Source organism: Sarcophilus harrisii, chromosome 1 (genome assembly GCF_902635505.1).
Source record: "Sarcophilus harrisii chromosome 1, mSarHar1.11, whole genome shotgun sequence".
NCBI lineage: Eukaryota > Metazoa > Chordata > Mammalia > Dasyuromorphia > Dasyuridae > Sarcophilus > Sarcophilus harrisii.
Window position 1 is genome coordinate 318,777,711 of NC_045426.1, and position 22,448 is coordinate 318,800,158.

A 22,448-nucleotide genomic window follows, 5' to 3' on the forward strand; every position below is an offset into this window, starting at 1 on the left:
CCTGCCCCCAACATAAACTCAAAAATGTTGCATTTGTACTATATTCTTTTTCTGGTCTGTGGAAAGAATACATTCAGTTTCCAAGTAGCAAAATATTATTGAAGTAGTTGCTGCTATGAATAATAATAATATCACAGCAATAACTTAAATTTATAGAGCTCTTTAAGGTTTACAAAGCACTCTCCTCCCCAAAAGTCTGACAAGACATAAAAAGGATTTTAAAAAGTAGTTGCTTTTATTTTAATATTTATCACACAAGCACTTAGTTAGTGAGATGATAGTGGACTTTGGATCATTAAGCTGACACATCATATTCTCTAAGTTCCCTTCAAACATATCAATCACTTGAGGCCTATGAAGGGTAAAATCTGAAAAATTGGGGTGTGGTTATTAACCTACCACAATGAGATCATGACAAGAGTGCCATGCTGCCTTGATAGATATGCAGTGCTGAAAGTGGTAATGAAGGTGGGAAATGAAATGGTGGGGAGAGGAGACAGAATATACCTGAATTTTACTGTGCTAGTCTGGAATCAGAGATGGGTCCCAACTGGATTAAAAATAACCTGCACTTTCTCTCTTCGATCTACATCATAAAATATAAACAATGTTGCCCATAGACATTTGCTAGTGTGGGCGAATTTATTGGGAACTGGTAAATATCACCATGCTAATTGACTCGATCTTTTATATTCAACAGTTTCTCACTCCATCGTGATTCTCCCCCACTAAATTCTTCCAAACTTTTCCTTTATAGAGGTCTTTGAACTGTTAGAACTTTCTAAATAATTCTTCACTTTCATCACGAGTTCTGCTTGGTTTGGATTCCAAGAAACAAAATTGTCCATGACTTACTCTCTTCAGCTTCCTTTTGTGTATTATCTTCCCTCATTATCTTGTAAGCTCCTTGAGGGCAGACAGGATCTGTATTTTTCTTTCTAATTTCTATTTCTAAGGCTTACTTCAGTGCCTGGAACAAATAATAAATTTGAAGTTAGGAAGAAGCAAATGTAGGGAAGGAGTGGGGGGAGGAGAGGAAGAAGATTCCTTAGAGGAGAAAGAATGCTAGATTTTACATAGTGTGTTATGCCAGAGGACTGTATCTGTCTAGGGACTGGAAACTCAAAAAAAAAAAAAAAAATGGGAGAATTATGAATCTTTTTTACATCATTTTGAAGAAGGAAAAAAAGGGAATTTATTCCAGTAAACACATTTAAGCCATAAGCCTGTGGTGCCATGGTAGAGATAGAGAGAAATGAATAGAATTAGCTGAACAATCTGATTTACCACGCCACTCTACCACTGCAACATAAAATCTCATGAGAGAACAGGTTAGCATAGGAGAAAACAAGCCAACTTTTGAGTTAGAAAGAGTTAGGGTCAAGTTTTGCCTCTAACAAATAGTCATGGTGATCCCAGATAATCACATAATTTTTCAATATCCATAAGCAATGCTTTGTTATAGAGTAGGCGATAATCTTTATCAGTTTCCTCATGGGAAGTCAATAATACCAATAAAATGCTGGGTTCATGAGCTTGATAGGCACATCCAAAGGTACTACTATGTTGATAAAATCTTCAGAAAATCAGGGTAATCTCCTTTTTTATGATAAAGCACGGAAATAGAATTTTAGTGTAGGGAAATATATGTATATATACATATATATTATATCCTCATACAAATACATATTATACATGTCAAACCTATACAATATTATACACATTATATACATATAAATGTATATGTATATTTGTGTATACAAAGAGAGCAAGGGGTATGTGTATGCATTTATGAATATTTAATGGACCTACGATTTATCTTGTATACTCTAGATAAGAAACTCTCTTTATCAATACAGATAGGTAGAAGGATTCTAACATACAACCATAAAAAATAGCTCGGAACTGTATGCAGTTAAGTAGATTTGCCTTGTATCTTTCTCAGAAATGTTTTATTTGTACTACATTGTTCTCTGGCTTGGTCACACAGCCAGTAGTGCTAGTCATGAGTCTTGTTTACAAATACAACATAAAATTTTGGAAAGAAAATTGCCTTATGAAGGCAGGATTTGAACCCAGGTTTTCCTGAGTCCCTGGCAAACTTATTATCCACTATGTCACACTTCCTTTCATGGATATGTATATAATTATATTAGCATTACTTAATCATAATATAATATATATTACTACATAATGAAATATATAATGATACAATAATTTATATTTAAGAACTACAAAATGCTTCAAGAATTTTATTTTATTAATATTCAGAATATCCCTCAAAGGGAAAAGATTGAGTTCTCACCTAACTGAATGACTGATGAAATAGTTATAGTAATGTAAATCACTTTACTTTCTCTGTGACTCTGTTTCTTCATCTCTAAAGTGAGATCAGACTCAATGGCATTTCAGATTCCTTCCAGCTCTAAACCTACACTTTTATGACATTTTACCAGTGAGAAACTGAGGAAAGTTGTTTGGATTTTTTTCCCCAATGATTTATCCAAGATCCCCTGGGTATCTGAAAAGGCTGGATCCAAAAGGAAGATTTCTAGTTTCTTAATCATATACTTGATATTACATTCCCCCCATTTTGTAAAAAGTGATTCCCCTACCACCAATATTTTTTCAAAAAAGCAAGTTATATTGTATCATTTTATAAACAAAATTCGAAAGAATGAATTTACTTGTTTAAAAAAAAATCACTCTTTTTGAATATTTAATGTCAGAGATGTTAACTGAGCCCAAGATTTCACAGATTCAAAATGATGGCAGGTAGATGCTTATTAAAGTAGCCCTGAAGCTCTCAAGGTAACTTTTAGATTTAGATTTCCCATCATACCTAGTTGAAATGTCTTTGTTCTTTGATTGATTGATGAACAGGCCTCTTTCACACTTGTTCACACCTCTGATGAGATGATTCCATTCAGATAAATTCTGCTCTGATAAAAGAAACAGGGTGTAGCATCTTGTCAGTAAATTTGTGGAGTGATTGATTTTTCACTATTCCCTTCATTATCTAGAGTATCAACTCCTCTTCATCATTTTTTCTATCCTTTCTAACCCCCAAATCATCCTCCTTGACAAAGAAAACAGATTGATAACTAAAAGTTAAGCAGTTGCCATCTTGTCTTTATTAATTCTCATCATCTCATCTACCCCTATTCCTCTTTTCATCCTCCTCTATTCCCCGACTTGAGATAAAAATTCTCTTCTTGTTAACTAGTTTTCTTTGTTCCAGTTCAGTGAGTTTTAATACATGCATACTATGCTGGACCCACACCAAACTTTTGCATTCATTCCCTTTTGCCTGGATTTTCTGTACATTGCTTTAAAATATCCAAGTGGGTTGATGAATGTCATGCACATCCGTGTTAATCTCATTGGGCAGCCTCCCATTTTCCTTCTCATTAGAACTGTTTCTCTTTGTGTCTCCAGAACTTCGTTTCTGAGATCATTTAATCCCACCTGGGCTGACTTCTGTAGAATTATATTCCAACTAGCCCATGGAAACTTTGAAGTTGGGGCCACCTTCTTTTGGCAGGAGTTTCTGTTGCACTATCTTCTGTGTTACTCTTTCTCCTTTTGGACCATCTTCTATGTAACAACTGACTAAATGGATTTTTACTAAATGGATACATGAAAGCACAAAAATGCCAAGAAGAATAACTATAATAATATAAGTGAAAAAAACACTACAATGCAATTGTATTGAGACGTTGCCTCAGTTGTCCAGAATTAAAGAATTGAAAAGTCAAAGGAAAGATTCAAACTCAGATTTCTCCTTACCCCAAGCCCAGTACTCTCTATTGTACCACTTTTCTTCTCCTCTTGCCTACTGGGAATTACTGATGATTTCATCTTCTATTTTAATTTTTTTTTTTTAGTAAGTAAAGAATTTGTGTTCTTCTATAATGTGTCACAGTTTTAGATGTACATTTTTCTCTTTCTTCCTTAAATTCTAAGTTAAAGCCCACTTAATTATATTGCCAAATTTCTTGCTGAACAACTTCTTGATTCTTCCTTCACTCTATCCTCTACTGAGACTTTATTGTTCTATTATCGTAAATCCTGAAAACTGACTTCTGTTCTTTTTATCACCATCTACAGGGAAAGTTGTGGACTTCTTATATCTTCTTCTTTCCTCTCCAAATCACCACCTTCTTTTAAAAAGGGAATGAAAAGTATTTCTGTGGGCTCCATCCATCTTCAATTTCCTATGTTTTTTAGTTTATGTTTCTAACCCATAAGCTTTGCTTGGACTCAGAATTCAGATGAAAAATGCACCTGACCTATAAAAAGAAGTCAGATAGTATAATAAAGGAGGAAACTGATTTTAATGAATCAATTTAATCCTTTTGTGCCTTAGTTAGGAAGCCACATTCAATTGGGATTCAGGAGACCTGGGTTTTTGAATCTTAATTCTGACAAATACCAGCTAAGAAATCTTGAACACATAACTTAATTTCTGGTTTTTTCTTTCCTTTGCTATAAAACTGACACAATAATATTTGTAACACCTGAGCCACAAGGATATATTGTGAAGAAGGCATGTTATAATCAATCTACAAGGGTTTATTAAAGACCTATTATGCTCTGAATTTGCTAGGCTCTGGGGATATCAATAAATGAATGAAACAAAAATGAGACAAAAACAATAAACTCTCTGACGTCAAGGAGCATATATTCTCCTAGGGAGCAATATGTACATATTTTACTGTTTATATGTATGTATGCGTATGTATATAGATATGGAAATATATATACACATTCATTTGTACATATATCTATATTAATATACATATACATAAATATATTCATATGCATGTACATATATTTGTATACATATATACATGTGTTTATTATACATATATACATATACATTTATCTACATATACACAAAGATTTCTTTTTCAATTGTGTCCAACAGTGATCCTATTTGAGGTTTTCTTGGCAAGATACTGAAATGGTTTGCCATTTCCTTCTGCAGCTCATTTTACAGATGAGAAAACTCAGGCATGCAGGTTTAAATGACTTACTCAAGGTCACATAGCTAATAAGTATCTGAAGCTGGATTTAAAATCAAGAAGATGAGTCTCCAGTCCAGCACTTTATACCCTATGGCGCCATCTAGCTGTTCTGGAAAGAGGGAGATAGAGACAGACAGACACAGAGAGACAGAGACTGAGATAGAGACTTACAGAAAGAGAATGAATGTATTTAAGACACAGAGATAGAAACAGAGAGACATAGAAAGACAAGAGACAAGGCAGGGAAAGTTAAAAACAGACACAGGGATAGAGGCAGAGACAGAGAGACATTAAAGACAGAAACAGAGAGACAGAGAGATAGAGACTTAGAGACAGAGACAGACAGACAATGAGGAATGGGGAACTAACTAGCATTTGAGGTGGGATCAGGAAAGATCTGTCAGAGGTGATACATTATAAATGTAATTTAGAAGAGATCATAAAAACATCATCATTGGAAGGTATTTTACAGACCATCTAATGTCACTATCCTGTTTTCTCTCCCCCCTCCCCCCATTTGTGGTGAGAAAACTGAGAGCCAGAGGTACCATGACTTGCTTGGAGTCACAGTTTTCTATTGGCAGAGTCAGAATTTGAACTTTGCTCTTCTGACTTTAAACCCAGGAATCTTTCCAGCACAACATGATATTTGCTCTAGTTTTAAGGGGTGAAACTCATCCAGTGACTTTAAGTGATTTCCTCAAGTGTTTAAAGTGACTCACTGACACAAGCCATCAATTCTTTTTCTATTTTGCATACATCGAATTATTTATATGCTGTCTCCCTATAAGAATGTCAGTTCCTTGAGGACAGAAATTGTTCTACCTTCCTGTATTTCTTGGGCTCTCCTCATGATTGGTTAAAGGAAGTGCTTCCTTAATGAGTTTTGATGGATTGATTAACGTATAAAAAGAGGCACGGATTCCTAAAATCTGAAAGCTAGAAATGAACTTAGAGGGGACCCTGACAGATGAACAAATAGCTCTTACAACATCCAGTCAACATTGGTGGACAAGAGAGAGCTTTCAGGACTATGTCCAGTTATTTGAAATTTAGACTCAGTTTTTTTTTTTTTTTAAAAGGGCTAGAATGATGAACATCATTTCTCTTATTGCCCTAAATCTGCTAATCTGGTAGCTTGTCATGGAACATTCACAATGTGCAAGTCTTTAACTTCCTAAGAGGTGGCATGAAGATAGAATGTTGGCATGGAGTCAAGTAGACCTGAGTTCAAATCTAGCTTACTAACCAAGTAACCCTCAGTAAGTCACTTAAGCACTGTTTGACTCTGACCCCACCAGAGTTTCTTCAACTGGAAATAGATATTGTAGGATCTTTATCTCAGGTCTATTGTGAGAATCAAATAATTTATTTGTAAAGCATTTAGCGTAGTGCCTGGCACATAGGAAGTACTTAATATGTTTCTTTCCTTATTTGAGTGGCTTCCCCAGTTATCTGACATCATGACAATTTGTTCAGTAACCCAACAAGGAGCGGTCTAAATCTCAACTCATTCCCAGAATTATAGCCAGATTGCTGTCTTGATTGAAGTTTAAATAGCACATTTAAGGCTATAGTTCCAAGAAGTGCACTACTTTTACATAGCTGGGGCTGCATTTGATCATTAACCTTGTTAGAAACTGTAACAAAGCTGTTTATTAGGACAGCCCTTTCACCAGAATCCTTCTCATCTCCCATTAGGATGAGGTTGGTTTTACAGAAAGTTTGTGTGACCCTGATGATCAGGTCTTCCCTTCATCTTTGCATCCTGTTAGCTATCTGAAATAAAAAGAACAGGATTGGGTTGAATAGTTTTTAGTTGTATATGAGAAATAGCAGCAACTCTAGCACCCACTTAACTGTCTGGTACAGGAAAGTTCTACTGCAGAAATTAAATGGGAGTCCCTATCTAATTTCATTTTACTTAGTTGTCAGTGCTCATTTTCTCCTCAAATTATCCTGTATCCCCTTACTTGTTTCCATATCATATCTTCTAGAACAAAATAAAAATTCACTGGGGTTGGAAGGAGGGCAGACATCATTTTCTCTGTCCTGGGTACTTAGTACAATGACTTACTCAGGGTCATACAGTTAGTATGCTAGATCTGAACTCTGATATACCTGATTTCTTGCCTAGCATTTTATCCCTGTTGTTCCATGGCAAGCCACCAGAATTAGGGAAAAAGAGGATGAAGTTCATCTTTCCAGGACTTTGAACCACTCATTTCTGAACCACTTAGCTAAGTACCCAGTTGTACAATGGAGAGAGTACCAGATTTCAAGTCAGGAAGATCTGTGTTCAAATCTGATTTCAGAGACTTAGTAGCTATGGAATCGTGGACAAATCACTTAATCCTATTTGCCTCAATTCCCACACATTTAAAATAGATAATAATAATACTTATCTCTCAGTGTTGTTGAAAAGCTTAAATCAGTTAATATTTTGAAAGAGCTTTGCAAACTTTCAAATAAATGCTGGCTATTATTCTTATTATCATTTTTACTTAAGAAAGGCTGTTTGAGATGGGTCAAATTGAATTAGGACTGATACAAAGAGGTATCTCCACCAAGTTCTCAGATCATGCCAGTGCATAAATCCAGATACATTTGGCAGGAGTTCTACCTCCTTTTCTTTGCACCATTTTACTATGGCCTCATGTCTGGACTGGATCCTAAATACTAGTGTGAGACTTAAATCCACAAGGCTCTGGCACAAGTGCAAAAGAACTACTAATGGAGCCAGACATCTAAAAAAATCCTTGTTTATCAAATCTCTTGCATTTATTTTTAATATTTTCCTTTCCCTTTTTTCCTCTACTTGATTACAGTTTATTTGTCAATATTTTTGAGAGACAGAAGCCATTTGGTTTCTGCTCTGTTTCACATCATTTCCTACATTCAGTAATGGAGCAGAAGTAAGACTGCCATCTTGTGATCAAGAAAGTTATCATTATTCTGTTTTAGATTGTAGCTAATGCATTTGATAAAATCCAGCAACCATTCCTATTAAAAACACTAGAGAATATAGAAATAAATGGATTTTTCCTTTAAATGACTACTAGTATCTATTTAAAACCATCAACAGGCATCATATGTAATGGGGACAAACTAGAACCATTCCCAGTAAAATTAGGTTGAAACAAGGCTGCCCAATATCACCATTACTATTCAATACTGCATTAGAACTGTTAGCTTTTGTAATAAGGGAAGAAAAAGAGATTAAAGAAATTAAAGTAGGTCATGGGGAAACCAACTTATCACTCTTTGCAGATGATATGATGGTATACTTAGAGAACCCTAGAGAATCAACTAAAAAACTACTAGAAACAATTCACAACTTTAGCAAAGTTGCAAAATACAAAATAAATCCACATAAATCATTGGCATTTTTGTATATTACCAACAAAGTTCAGCATCAAGAGATACAAAAAGAAATTCAATTTAAAATAACTGTCAATAATATAAAATATTTGGGAATCAATCTGCAAAGGGAAAGTTAGAAACTATACGAACACAACTACAAAACATTTTGCACACAAATAAAGTCAGACCTAATCAGTTGGAAAAATATCAAGTACTCAAAGGTAGGCCAAACTAATATAATAAAAATGAAAATGCTACCTAAATTAATTTACTTATTTAGTGCCATACCAATCAAACTCCCAATAAATTATTTTACAGATCTAGAAAAATAGTAACAAAGTTCATCTGAAAGAACAAAAGGGCAAGAATTTCAAAGGAATTAATGAAAAAATGCTAATGAAGCTGTGCCAGACCTAAAACTATATTATAAAGCAGCGGTCATCAAAACCATTTAATACTGGCTAAGAAGTAGAGTAGTCAACCAGTGGAATAGGTTAGGATCACAGGACAAAATAGGCAATAATTATAGCAATCTAGTGTTTTACAAACACAAAGATCCCAGCTTTGGGGATAAGAACTCACTATCTGACAAAAATTGCTGGGGAAATTGGAAACTAGTAGGAAGAAATTAGGGCTCAATCCACACCTAATACCACATACCAAAATAAGATCTAAATAGGTTCATGATTTAGACATAAAGAATGATATTATAAATAAATTAGAGGAACACAGGATAGTTTACCTCTCACAACTAGAGAAGGAAAGAATTTGTGTTCAAAGAAGAGCTGGAATTCATAATTGAACGCCAGATAGCTAATTTTGATGTATTAAGTTAAAGTTTTTATACAAACAAAGCTAATGCAGACGAGATCAGAAGGGAAGCAATAAATTGGGAAATCATTTTTGCATTTAAGGGTTCTGATAAAGGCCTCATTTCTAAAATAATAGAGAATTGATTCAAATTTATAAGAATCCAAGCCATTCTCCAATTGATAAATGATCAAAGGATATGAACAGACAATTTTCAGATGAAGTTAAAACTATTTCTAATTATATGAGAAGGTGCTCTAAATCACTATTGATCAGAGAAATGCAAATTAAGTCAACTCTGAGATACTACTACACACCTCTCAGATTAGCTAAGATGACAGGAAAAGATTTAGATGAATGTTGGAGGGGATGAGAGAAAACTGGGACACTACTGTATTGTTGGTGGAGTTGCAAACAGATCCAGCCATTCTAGAGAGCAATTTGGAACTATGTTCAAAAAGTTATCAAATTGTGCATACCCTTTGACCCAACAGTGTTTCTATTGGGCCTATATCCCAAAGAGATCCTAAAGGAAGAAAGGGATCCAGATGTGCTAAAATGTTTGTGTCAGCCCTTTTTGTAGTGGCGAGAAACTGGAAACTGAGTGGATGCCCATCAGCTGGAGAATGGCTAAATAAGTTATGGCATATGAATATTACGGAATATTATTGTTCTATAAGAAATGATCAGGAAGATGATTTTAGAAAGGCTTGGAGAGACTCACATGAACTGATGCTAAGTGAAATGAGCAGAACCAGGAGATCATTGTACACAACATCAATATTATACAATGATCAATTCTGATGAATGTGACTCTTTACAACAATGAGATGATTGATGTCAGTTCCAATGATCTTGTGATAAAGAGAGCCATCTACACCCATAGAGAGGACTGTAGGAATTGAATGTGAATCACAACATAAGATTCTCACTTTTTTTGTTGTTTTTGGCTTGCATTTTTCCTTATTCATTTACTTTCTTTTTTTGATCTGATTTCTCTTGTACAGCAATAAAATTGTATAAATATGTTTATACATATTGGATTTAACATATATTTTGATATGTTTAACATATATTGAATTGATTGCCTTCTAGGGGAAGGGCTGAGGGAAGGAGGAGAAAATCTGAAACACAAGGCTATGCAAGGGTCAATGTCATCAAATTATCCATGCATAGGTTTTGAAAATAAAAAGCTTTATTAAAAAAAAAAAGATTGTAGCTAATGAGGCCAGAGGGGATAGATGGAACGTGAGGGACAAATGTGTTAGGGTTCAAATAAGCTCGTAGGATTTTAGATTTTAGTCCAGAAAGAGAATAAAGTGGTTGTCTAGTCTGACTTTCTCAAATTACGGATGAGACAGCAGACGTAGAGAGGTTGCATTGCCCAAATCTTTAAGTGGCAGAGATCTCAGATATCCTGGCTTAAAATTCAGCATTCTTTTTATTGTACCATGCTGCTTCCTTCTGACATAAGTTTCATTAGTGCAATTGAAAGCTCTTCATCTTTTCCCCTGAGTTTTCTTAACTTCCTCTTGCCTGCACATAATAGGTCACTGTTTAACATAAAGCTGTTTTTTCAAATCACTCCAAGAGTGACATGGAAGCAGGTCCACAAAGAAACAGTTACTATCCAGGTTCCCATTTCAATTTTTGTGCTTTTAATTCTTGTCTCATCAATAGATATTGATGTATAATTTACATCTCAGAAGTTTTAGAATGATTGGTTTATAACTAAAAGCCATTAAGTCCAACTCCTTCATTTTATAGGTGAGGAAACTGAGGGACAGAGAGGTTGAGTGGTTTTACTAAAGTCACATAATTAGTGTCTGAGATGGAGTTTGGTTTCCAGATTGCAAGTCTAGTACCCCAAATACTATATTCCTCTCCATATAGAGTATATCCAAGAATTCCTTGAGGCACACTTTGCATGTAAAAGAGAGAATTTGTCAAGATGGAATGATGATCTTTAAATATTTGAAGTTATTCTGTAAAAGAGTGAATGGATTTATCTTTTTGACTCCAAGAGGCAGAATTGGGAGAGATGGGAGAAAGCTTCTGATAATCAGATTTCAGCTTGATATAAGGAATAACTTCTTAATATTGGAATTTCCTAACCAAAAATGGAAGGGGCTCAGGTGGGAAAAGGAAGTATATTTTACCTTGCTTGAGGTCCTTAAGCAAAATCTGGAAGACTGCTCAACAAGTACATTACAAAAGGAATCCTTTTCTTGATATAATTGCTTCTAAACTTTGTCCCAACTTTGAAATGATTTTATGGTTCTCTGGGTACCCAGGAAAGGAATAATACATCTATCACTGGTTTACACAGAGTATTACTGCAGTGAAGATGGGACTCCAGTGAGACCCAGAACATTTCCACATCCCAGTTTGCTAATAAAGGTGAAGGGAGTGGTTTTATTAAATAGAGACAAAAGGATAAAAGAGAGAGGGAGACAAGGAAGAGATAGAAAAAGAGAGAAGAAGAAAAGAGGAAGAAGGCTATGATGAAAGGAATCATCTGATCCATCCTTCAATCTCCAGAAAGCATTCATTAATTAGCCAATCAACAAGCATTTTTAAGCTTCTATTATGTGCCAAACATTATGATATAGATGGGGAATAGGGACAGGAATTGAACCTAGGTTTCATTAGCATAGGAAATTCTCAGGTGAGAGAACATTCATGATTCAAAATTATGCCTCCAAATTTTAAGACTTCTTATGGTAGCTGAATTAGAAACAGCATAGTACTTTGGAAATAGCAGTAACTTTTGAAACAAAGCTCTCAGATTCAAAGTCTGGTCCTGTCACTTAATAGCTGTGTGAACGTGGGAAAATCATAATTTCCTTGGCCTTAGTTTCCCATAAAAATTCATAAAATAAATCACCTGTGAGGTTTAATACTATGATTCAATGAATAAAGAGCATTAAAGTTATAATGGATAATCACAAGCATAAAGCAGACAGTGAAAAGGTTCATTTACGAGTATAAATAGATATAGTCTTTATTCTTTTAAGAAGATATTGGAATAATTTGATCTCAGCATCTTGGAATGATGTAATTGGCTCAGACTCTCATAGATCAGAGCAATTGGGCTCTACATAAGATGATTCTTTGAGCTATCTGGAGAAAAAGGAAGTAGGAAAGTCTAAAAGGGAACCAAAATGTAATAAAGATTAATCCTTAGATGTGGGGAGAAGCTGGGAATGGCAGCTTTGGAGAGTGAGAGGAAAAGGCATATGGAAGTAGTATATATGCTCATACTCATGAGGCCTGAGAATTGACAATAATGGCTAGTGGTCTCACATGGACCCAAGAGAACTATGAAGCATCTTGGCAGTACAGTGGATAGAATATTGATTGGATCTAGGGTCAGGGAAACTTGAATTCAAATCTAGCCTCAGTCTACTAGATTCCAAATCCTGGGCAAATCATTTAACCTTTGCTTGCTTCAGTTTCCTCAAACATATAATGGAAATAATACAGCACCTACCTCACAGGGTTGTTGAAAGGATCAAATGAGACAATATTTGTAAAGTGCTTAGCACAATACACAGTAGGCACTTAATAAATACTTATTCCATTCCCTTCCCTTCCCCATATGATCCATGGGATAGCTTTGATAGATGAAGAGGCAACATACTTCTGTTGCTATTACATTTGAACTCAATCATGGAGCCTGAGAGGTGACAGAAGCTGGAGGCAATAGAAGAATCATGAAGAGAACCTGCAGCTCTCTGGATTTATGTCTGAGAAATATAGAATTCAACATATCTCTATGCTTTGTACACAGATGTGACCAAATACACAAAGTCTCTGTAAACTCATTGAGTTACTCAAGCTTGTTTTTAGTCTATCCTCTACCTATTCCTCAACACTCAGCAGAGGAAATAGCACAAGACATCTTTGTGATTCTTGTCATTAAGATAACAGTTGAGAAAATGTACATTGGGAACCACTGGAGTATGGTTCTCTTCTTCATTGTCTATGAAACTTCAATCAAAGGCAACAAGCACAAGTTACACCACCCTCCTAGAACTTCAAATTAGCAAACACATCATAGTACTGTAGACAACCTCACTGAAGTTATTTCATATAGAAAAAGTAAAAGGATTAGCAGCGAATCCTCTCTACCATCTTGGAAGAATATAAACTTCAGTTTGAGTTTTAGCTCATTTGTCAGAAACACTTTTATTAATTTATAAGCTATTATAGGGAGAGAGATATAGACTAATAGTTTCTCTTGCTTGCCAAGGAATTGTCTGTTCAAATCCATTTCCAATTCACATTTATGGGAAACATAAAATAATATGTGAGAAATTCTATAGAAATAAAAAAGATAAAAAAAAAATAAAAATAAAAAAAAAGAAAAAAAAGAAAAAAAAGAAAAAAAAAGAAAAAAAAGAAAAAAAAAGAAAAAAAAAAGAAAAAAAAATTAAAAAAAAAAGAAATAAAAAAGATAAAAATAGTTTTTGGTGATTTTTTAAATAAATTTTTAAAATAACATTAACTTAGAGTTCTTAGAGTTTGGTTAGACATTGAAGATGCCATGGTCATCCAGTGCATCTTTGGCCATTGCCAGTAATCTTGACTTTTGTCTTGCCACTGGACTTCAGTGACTGGAAGAGAAAATGAGGCTGATGACTTTGAACAATTCTGCCTCACTTAAACTCAATTCATGTGCAAATTAAGATATCCCCTGAGATGTCATTAGTCTTTTTTTTAAATGAAAGATAAACAACAACAGTATCGCTCATCACAAAAGTAACAATGGTCATGTAAATACACTCTTGGAAAGACTTGGTCAATGATTTACTAATCCTCTCATTCTTAAAAACACTAATCATTAAATCTTGAAATACAAACTAGGACCAAAGACAAACTAGAGACCATTATTTATCACAAAATAGAAAATTTTGATTACATCAAATTAAAAAGTTCTGTACAAACAAAACTAATGCAAACAAGAAGCAACAAACTGGGAAAACATCTTCACAGTTGAAGGTTCTGATAAAGGTCTCATTTCCAAAATATATACAGAACTGACTCTAATTTATAAGAAACCAAACCATTCTCCAATTGACAAATGGTCAAAGGATATGAACAAACAATTTTCAGATGATGAAATTGAAACTATTACCACTCATATGAAAGAGTGTTCCAAATCATTATTAATCAGAGAAATGCAAATTAAGACAACTCTGAGATACCACTACACACCTGTCAGACTGGCTAAGATGACAGGAAAAAATAATGATGATTGTTGGAGGGGATGTGGGAAAACTGGGACACTGATACATTGTTGGTGGAGTTGTGAACGAATCCAACCATTCTGGAGAGCAAGATGGAATTATGCCCAAAAAGTTATCAAACTGTGCATACCCTTTGACCCAGCAGTGCTACTACTGGGCTTATATCCCAAGGAGATACTAAAGAAGGGAAAGGGACCTGTATGTGCCAAAATGTTTGTGGCAGCCCTGTTTGTAGTGGCTAGAAACTGGAAAATGAATGGATGCCCATCAATTGGAGAATGGTTGGGTAAATTGTGGTATATGAATGTTATGGAATATTATTGTTCTGTAAGAAATGACCAGCAGGATGAATACAGAGAGGCTTGGAGAGACTTGCATGAACTGATGCTAAGTGAAATGAGCAGAACCAAAAGATCATTATATATGTCAACAATGATACTGTATGAAGATGTATTCTGATGGAAGTGGATGTCTTTGACAAAGAGAAGATCTAACTCAGTTTCAATTGATCAAGGATGGACAGAAGCAACTACACCCAAAGAAAAAACACTGGGAAATGAATGTAAACTGTTTGCACTTTTGTTTTTCTTCCGGGTTATTTTTACCTTCTGAATCCAATTCTCCCTGTGCAACAAGAAAACTGTTTGGTTCTGCACACATACATTGTATCTAGGATATACTACGACATATTCAACATATATAGGACTGCTTGCCATTTAGGGGAGGGGGTGGAGGGTGGGAGGGAAAAATAGGAACAAAAGTGAGTTCAAGGGATAATGTTGTAAAAAAATTACCCTGGAATGGGTTCTGTCAATAAAAAAGTTATTATAATAAAAAAAAAACAAAAAAACAAACAAAAAAAGTGGTAGGCTTATGATCTGTGCTAATGATTTTATTATCTATAAGTATCTGCTCAAATACAAAGGTCTCAAGTTAATTAAAAAAAAAAAAAGAAAGAAATACAAACTAGGTCTTAGTGACTATAGTCTTCCACAAACCAAAATTTTTTGAATGGGAGATAGCTTTTTAAATGTTTAAAAAAATGTGAACAATAATACTAGTTGTATTATTGGTATCCCTTGATTAAGAAAATATTCAAATGGATGTTATCAATTTAGGTAGTCCCTGAAATGAAGTATATCACATCTCATATAATGATGCTCATCCTATATGATACTCACTCATGTTCTCCCATAAATTTATCATAGTGGATCTATCCAACCTTCTCAGGTCATTCACTGAGTTCTAATCTCCTTGCAAGGATATCAATGAAATACCAATTATCCCTTGGTCTCACCCCATAACCAATTCATCTTCTTTTTTACTATATATATTTCTTGAAAGACATACTTTCCCTTTCACAATTCACTGTAATATTTTGTAGCCTGTTCCCACCCACTAGATACTTGTCTTTCCATTGCTCTAGGGATGACCAACAATTTCAGTCCTTCAAAAATTGATTCACACCTATATAATAAGTAACAGTGGGAAAATATTGGCAGTAAAAGGATGGATCTTTGTTTTGGGGAGAAGTTTGTAGTTTCGAAAGACTATCCATTCTCCACCCTGCATTCAACTTATTATCTATTTACAGTGTCAGTCCAAGATGTTTATACCAATGGATCAGGTTATTTATTCATTGATATATATAATATATATATATATATATGTATTAGTTATCTATAGGTTATCCATCTAGCTATATATTGTAGTCTGAATAATAGACACTTTATCTTTTTGGTTTTTCCTATGTGGATAATTAAACTAAACCTATTAGTATGATTTTTTTTAATTTTGAAGGTTGTTAAGTATTCTGTGGCTCTGACAAAAAAAAAAATCATCAAAATGTCATTTACATCTTGGAATATCAAATAGATCTCCATAGGGAATCCCTCCTCCAAAGTGAAGTCTAAGGAATCTCCTCCTTAGTAATGTTGAATACCTTGGGAAAATTTAAATCTCCCTGTTTCATGCTTCATCTAATATTAACCATAGGAGGATTGTTGAACAAAGTTGTTTCTGTTGTTACATTTTACAAGGAGTCATTAGTTTGGACTATGCGTGAGGAATACCTTGTTGGAGAAGAGTTTTTAATAAAGCATTTTTCCATATCAAATAAAATGCTGGGCATCTCAGTCTCATATTTCAGTCAATTGTCTGAAGAAAAAGATATGTTCCACTGTGGATTATCACTTGCAAAGATCTAGCTCTTCTCTAATATTTCCAACAAAACTGCCTCCAGAGATTATTTCCATAGAAATTTTAAATGGACTGGGAAAATAAGCACATGGATCAATAGTTACAGATGCTCCCTCAGTTAATTTTTTGATAATAATATTCTCCATGAGATTGACTGAATAAGTTATGGTATTTGAATGTAATGGAATATTATTGTTCTATAAGAAATGATCAGCAGGATGATTTCAGGAAAGTCTGGAGAGACATGAACTGATGCTAAGTGAAGTGAGTTGAACCAAAGAAAAGATTGTACACAGCAATAACAAGATTATGTGATAATCAATTCTGATTAAATGATAATCATTTCAGTATTTCCAATGGTCTTGTGATGGAGTCACCTGCACCCAGAGAAAAGAATGCAGGGACTGAGGGTGGATTCCAACATAGCATTTTTACTTTCTTGTTGTTATTTGTTTGCAATTTATTTTCTTTCTAATTTTTTTTTTCTTTTTAGATCTGATTTTTCTTGTGCAACATGATAATTGTTGAAATATGTATGAAAGAATTCCACATGTTTAACAGATTACTTGCCATCTAGGAGAAGGAATGGACAAAAGGGAAGGAGAAAAAAAAAATTGGAACACAAGTTTTTGTGAGAGTGAATGTTGAAAACTATATATGCATATGTTTGGAAATAAAAAAAGTTTTAAAATAAAAAAGAACTAAAAAATTCTCCACGATTTTTCTTATTTCTTGCTTGAGAATCACTCTCTCAATTCCCTCACAATTTGCTTCTCGAAAAATCTCCTTTGGTCTAAGAAAAAAAATACATAATGATAAAAAGTTACTTTAAATTCATTTTGAAATGAATTCATATTTTATTAACTACCAAAATAGCTAGATGTATTTGAAAATCTCCCTATCTGGATAACATTCATTTTATTTATTCTGTCTTTATAATGTTTATTTTATTGTACTGAATCACACTGCATGTGTTGTTATAGTTAAATAAAGATTGCAAAAACAATGTTTGGTGCGCATCTGGATTTAAGGACCTTTTACAATAGGTCCACAGTTTTCCATGCTCCTGAGGCCCACAGATTTGGAATCACTGCTCTATTAAAGGGATCTTGTTTAAAAAAAAAATTGCTACATTATTAGATCTGATGTTTAACAGGAATCAAGCAAATTTGACTAATCTAAGAAGATCATTGTGATCCTAAGACTACATCGTGATCTGGCCCATAAAGTCAGAATTGTTAGTTATCTGACTAATCTTTTGCCCATCACCAATGGAGAAAAAAACAAAATGGTAATAAAGCCAATCTTTTTAAATCTGTATCATGTATCCAATGCTTGAGGAACCAACAAAAGACTTGGGAAGCAAGCATTAGCATGCTCTAGAGAAAAGGTTTACACACTAATTGGCTCCAATCATCATTAAAGACTAGAATATTCACACCAGCATTTTTTTCATGATAGCAAAAGACTGGAAACAAAGTAACTGTCTGTCAATTGGAGAATGGCCAAACTAATTGTGATATATAAATATAATGGACTATTATTGTTCTGTAAGATATGACAAATGTGAATGATTCAGAGAAGTATGGGAAAATTAGTATGAATTGATACAGAGCAAAATAAGCAGAGCTAAAAAATATATAGAAAATAATTACAATAAATAGCAGTGAAGGCATCCAGTCAGATTTAGTCTGATTGTGATGACTGATCCAAGAGAAGAGATATTGAAATATATTTCCCTCCTTTGAGAGAGAGATGGAGAACTACCAGTGTACAATGCTGCATATAGTGTCAAACGTAGTTATTTTTTATCAATTTTGTTGATGTTTTCCTTTGTTACAAGGGGGAGATTAAATTGAAGGAGTAGAGGAAAGGTACTAATAATAGGCACTGGTGTGGTATGAAAAAAATCATCAGCAACACTTTTTTAACTGAAATTATTGAGGTCAAAGAGACTTTTGAATCATTGAGTTCAGGTGATGGCCTTACAGATGAAGAAACTAAGACTGAGAGAGATGTGATGATTTGCACACCATTATACAATTAGTTAATAGTAGAATCCAAACTAGAATTTTTTTTTACCTCTAGCTCAGTATTTTTCCTGTTGAGCTATAGTATGACTATATTATTTTTCCTATTTTCCAGTTTTAAAAGAAAAAGACAATTGCTAAGAAAACAAGCTCTACTAGAAATCAATTCACCAAATCAATGTCTAGGGTATATCCTGAGGTCAGCCCAATCTTCTATGGCTCTAGCACCAAACACAAAGAAATGATGCTCCAATTTGTGAGTCTGAATTACTGCAAGATCCTCACTTATCAAAGAGAGAATCAATTATGTCGAGTAGACTGACCTTACTAAAGCCAGAAAGTGTTCTACATTCAGACAGATGATCAATGACAGACAGACTGCTTGAACACTACTTGCATTTTACAATAAAGTTCAGTTTCTCCTAATCTTCCCATTTTCTAAGCTTTTTGGTTGAATTAGGTTTATAGTACACACTGAGCAAGTAAACAGAAATCTATTCAAAGATCAAAAATTTAGAACTAGAAAGTACCTCAGAAATTATCTAGTTTATAACCCTTATTTAGTAGGTAAAGAAGTTGAAGGCCAGAGAAATTAATTGACTTGTTGCATATCATACATACTATTTAAGTATTAGAACAAAGATTCCAACCCAGATGATCTGACTGAACATTTTCCACTAAATTCTGCTATGTTCTCCAATACAATACAGATAAGGAAAACAAAAAGGGAAATAAAAACAAGACCAAATCACCACCAAATAAAAATATAATTGGGAAATGCTTAACAAAATAAATAAAAATACAATAAAACATAGAAAACAACACATTTTAGAAGCAAGTCAAAAGGCAGCCCACTAGGATTCTTCTGTATGGATTACTGGCCCCTTATTTGAGTCTGATACCATAAGTATAGGAAATTTCCTGATAAGAAAATTCCTCCCGTTTTCTTTATGTCTCAAAGATCTGCTTAAGGCCTTCAGAACTTAACTGAGTTTTCCATGGTAATGTAGCTAATATTTCAGAGGCTATACTTACACTTAAATCTTCCTAATTCATAGACCATCCCTCCAATTCACCACACAATGCTTTCTCTCCAACTTAGCTGCAGATTTCTGATATTAAAAACAGCTTGGCCATCAAGAATATTATCCTTCTGTTTACCAATCCACTTGTATAATGTAGGTAGAGGTTCCTCAGATGTGGTCCTATATTACTCTCAGAATATTCTTAAGTCTTTGTCTCATTCTTTTATTCTAGCAGGGCTTTTTTTAAAACTTCATTTACGCAAAAATCTCATAGAAAGACTTTCTGGATCTGGAAACATGAAGGAAGAAATTTTGCACATTGTAAACACTTAATAAATGTTTGTTGAATAGAAAACAGTGCTGTATCTTGTCAGAATTGTTTATTGAATTGCATCATGCACCCAACTGACAATAAATATTTAATGAGATTGGCAAGGTTAAATAATGTGTATGGAAATACACCATCACCAGCATCATACCTTACTCCCAACACACAAATCATACATATAATATTAATATTATTATTATCATTGATATTACTGTTTTGGCTTTGGATAAAGGTCCAGTGATAGATAGTTCATCTCTTCTCTGCAAATCAATTTCAATAAATCCAGAGAGATTTATCATCAAATTGGCTACAGGCAATTAATTATTGACAGCATCAATTCAAGAGATCATCTGTTAAATTAGGGAGAAGTTGTAATCTGAATTTGGTAGAAGAAATCCACAAAAAAGGGGCCTACACAAAATGACAGATCCTTGAAGTATTTGCAATAAGAACTTATTCTTAAAATATTACAATATACACATTTTGCATACATAATCCTGATGCTGTCAAAAATTTTTAATCAATTTCCCATTTCTTATAGGATAAAATCCAAATTCTTTACTTTGCATTCAGGACCCTCAATAATCTGATACAAATATATCCATTCAGCCTTCACACTTACTATTCCTCTCCACAAATCCCATGCTCCAGCTATACAAGTCTTCTCTTTGACCACTGAGCACAGCATATATTGTCAGCTCCATATGCCCAGATGCAATTGTTTAAAAAAACACTTCATGTATTGTTCCTCAATTTAGATTGTTCATTTCTCTTCACTCATTAAGTTCTTACCAACTATTTTTTAATCCCAGTTCAAACTCCACTCCATCTTAGAGAATTTTCTTTCAAGTATTCCAGCTCTTAAATGATGATGATTTTCTTCTTTTTAAATCCTGGATTGTTTACAATCTGTAGCACCTATTTTGTTGTTCTTATTGTTATTGCTGTTGAATCTTTCCAGATATGTTCTACTCTTTGTGACCCCATTTGGAATTTTCTTGGAAAAGATACTGGAGTGGCTTGTCATCTCTTTCCCTAATTCCTTTTACAGGAAACTGAGGCAAACAGAGTTAAGTATCTTGCCCAAAGTTACACAGCTACCAAGTGTCTGAAGCTGGATATGAATTTGTAAAGACAAGTCTTCTGACTTCAAATCTGGTACTCAATCCACTGCACCACCTAGCAACTCGATTACCTATTTGTCATTTAGTGTGTGCTTTGCTGTCAATCGATGAGTCAATCTATCTATCCTTCTATCTATTTTTGTTGATGGTAGTGATTTATGATGATGATGATGATGACATGTGTGAGGAATATTCTCTTGGATCATATATGAAAGAAAACATGTAAATGACAAAAAAGTTGGTCTAACATAATGAACTAGTTATAAACCTGAAGGAGAGCAAGCTCACTTATTAGGCTAAACCAGGGGTGATATACACAAAGCCAAGCATGTTTATTCATGCCACAGTGCTACAAACCAAAACTCAATTTTGTTACCCAAGAAGCACATTTTCCAAAGCTCAGTTGAGAAGCCAGGACTACAAGGTTCTTTATGAAGCTATCAGACAGTGTGACACTAACATGACAAAAAGTTCCACACCCAACTGAAGATTACAGAGCATTGGAGTGACATACATGAATTGATGTTAAGTGAAGTGAACCAAGAAAACATTGTACACAACAAAATTACATGATGATCACCTGTGATGGACTTGGCTCTTTTCAACAATGAGGTGATTCAGGCCTGTGATGGAGAGAGCCATATGCATCCAGAAAGAGGACTATGGCTTTGAATGTGGATCACAACATAGGATTTTCACCTTTATGCTTTTCTTTCTCAAGTTTTTGCTTTTTTGATCTGATTTCTCTTGTGCAGCATAATAAATGTGGAAATATGTTTAGAAGATTACACATGTTTAATTTATATTAGATTACTGTCTGTCTAGGGGAGGGGACAGGGGGAAGGGAAGGAGATTAAATTTGGAATACAAAATTTTGCACTATCTTTGCATGTATTTTGAAAATAAAAGGTTATAATTAAAAAATTTTAAAAATAGAAAATCCTATTTTAAAAAATCTATCCAGAATCTTTCAGATTTAATAATCCATTAGTCTGTGAGCTCCTTGAGGACAGACACTATTTTTTGCCTTTCTCTGATTGTCCAGAGCTTAGGTCAATGCTTGGAACATAATAGATTTTCAGTAGGTGCTAGTTGACTGACTAATCAAAATAAACCGAAAAGAAAGAAGCAAAATGCTTCCATCTATCCACAAGTAGGAGATTCATTTCATGATCCTAATTCCAAGTTCCAAATATTATTCACTCTTACACATTGTGATATACTCTACATCTCAAGAGTCCAATGAAAATATTCTTTCTGTTTCTACCTCCATTAACAATGCTTTCC

At 34.1% G+C, this 22,448-nt stretch overlaps 1 long non-coding RNA gene across 1 annotated transcript in view; it reads right to left on the reverse strand.

Annotated features, from left to right (window-relative positions):
- Positions 1 to 232: 232 nt before the first annotated feature.
- LOC116420462 overlaps positions 233 to 22,448 on the reverse strand; it is a 208,410-nt gene continuing 186,194 nt past the window's right edge. Inside the window, exons 7-8 of the long non-coding RNA XR_004230791.1 lie at positions 2,843 to 2,942; positions 233 to 970 (exon numbers count right to left, since the gene is read on the reverse strand). This is a non-coding gene — a long non-coding RNA (uncharacterized LOC116420462). The remainder of the gene's footprint in view (positions 971 to 2,842; positions 2,943 to 22,448) is intronic.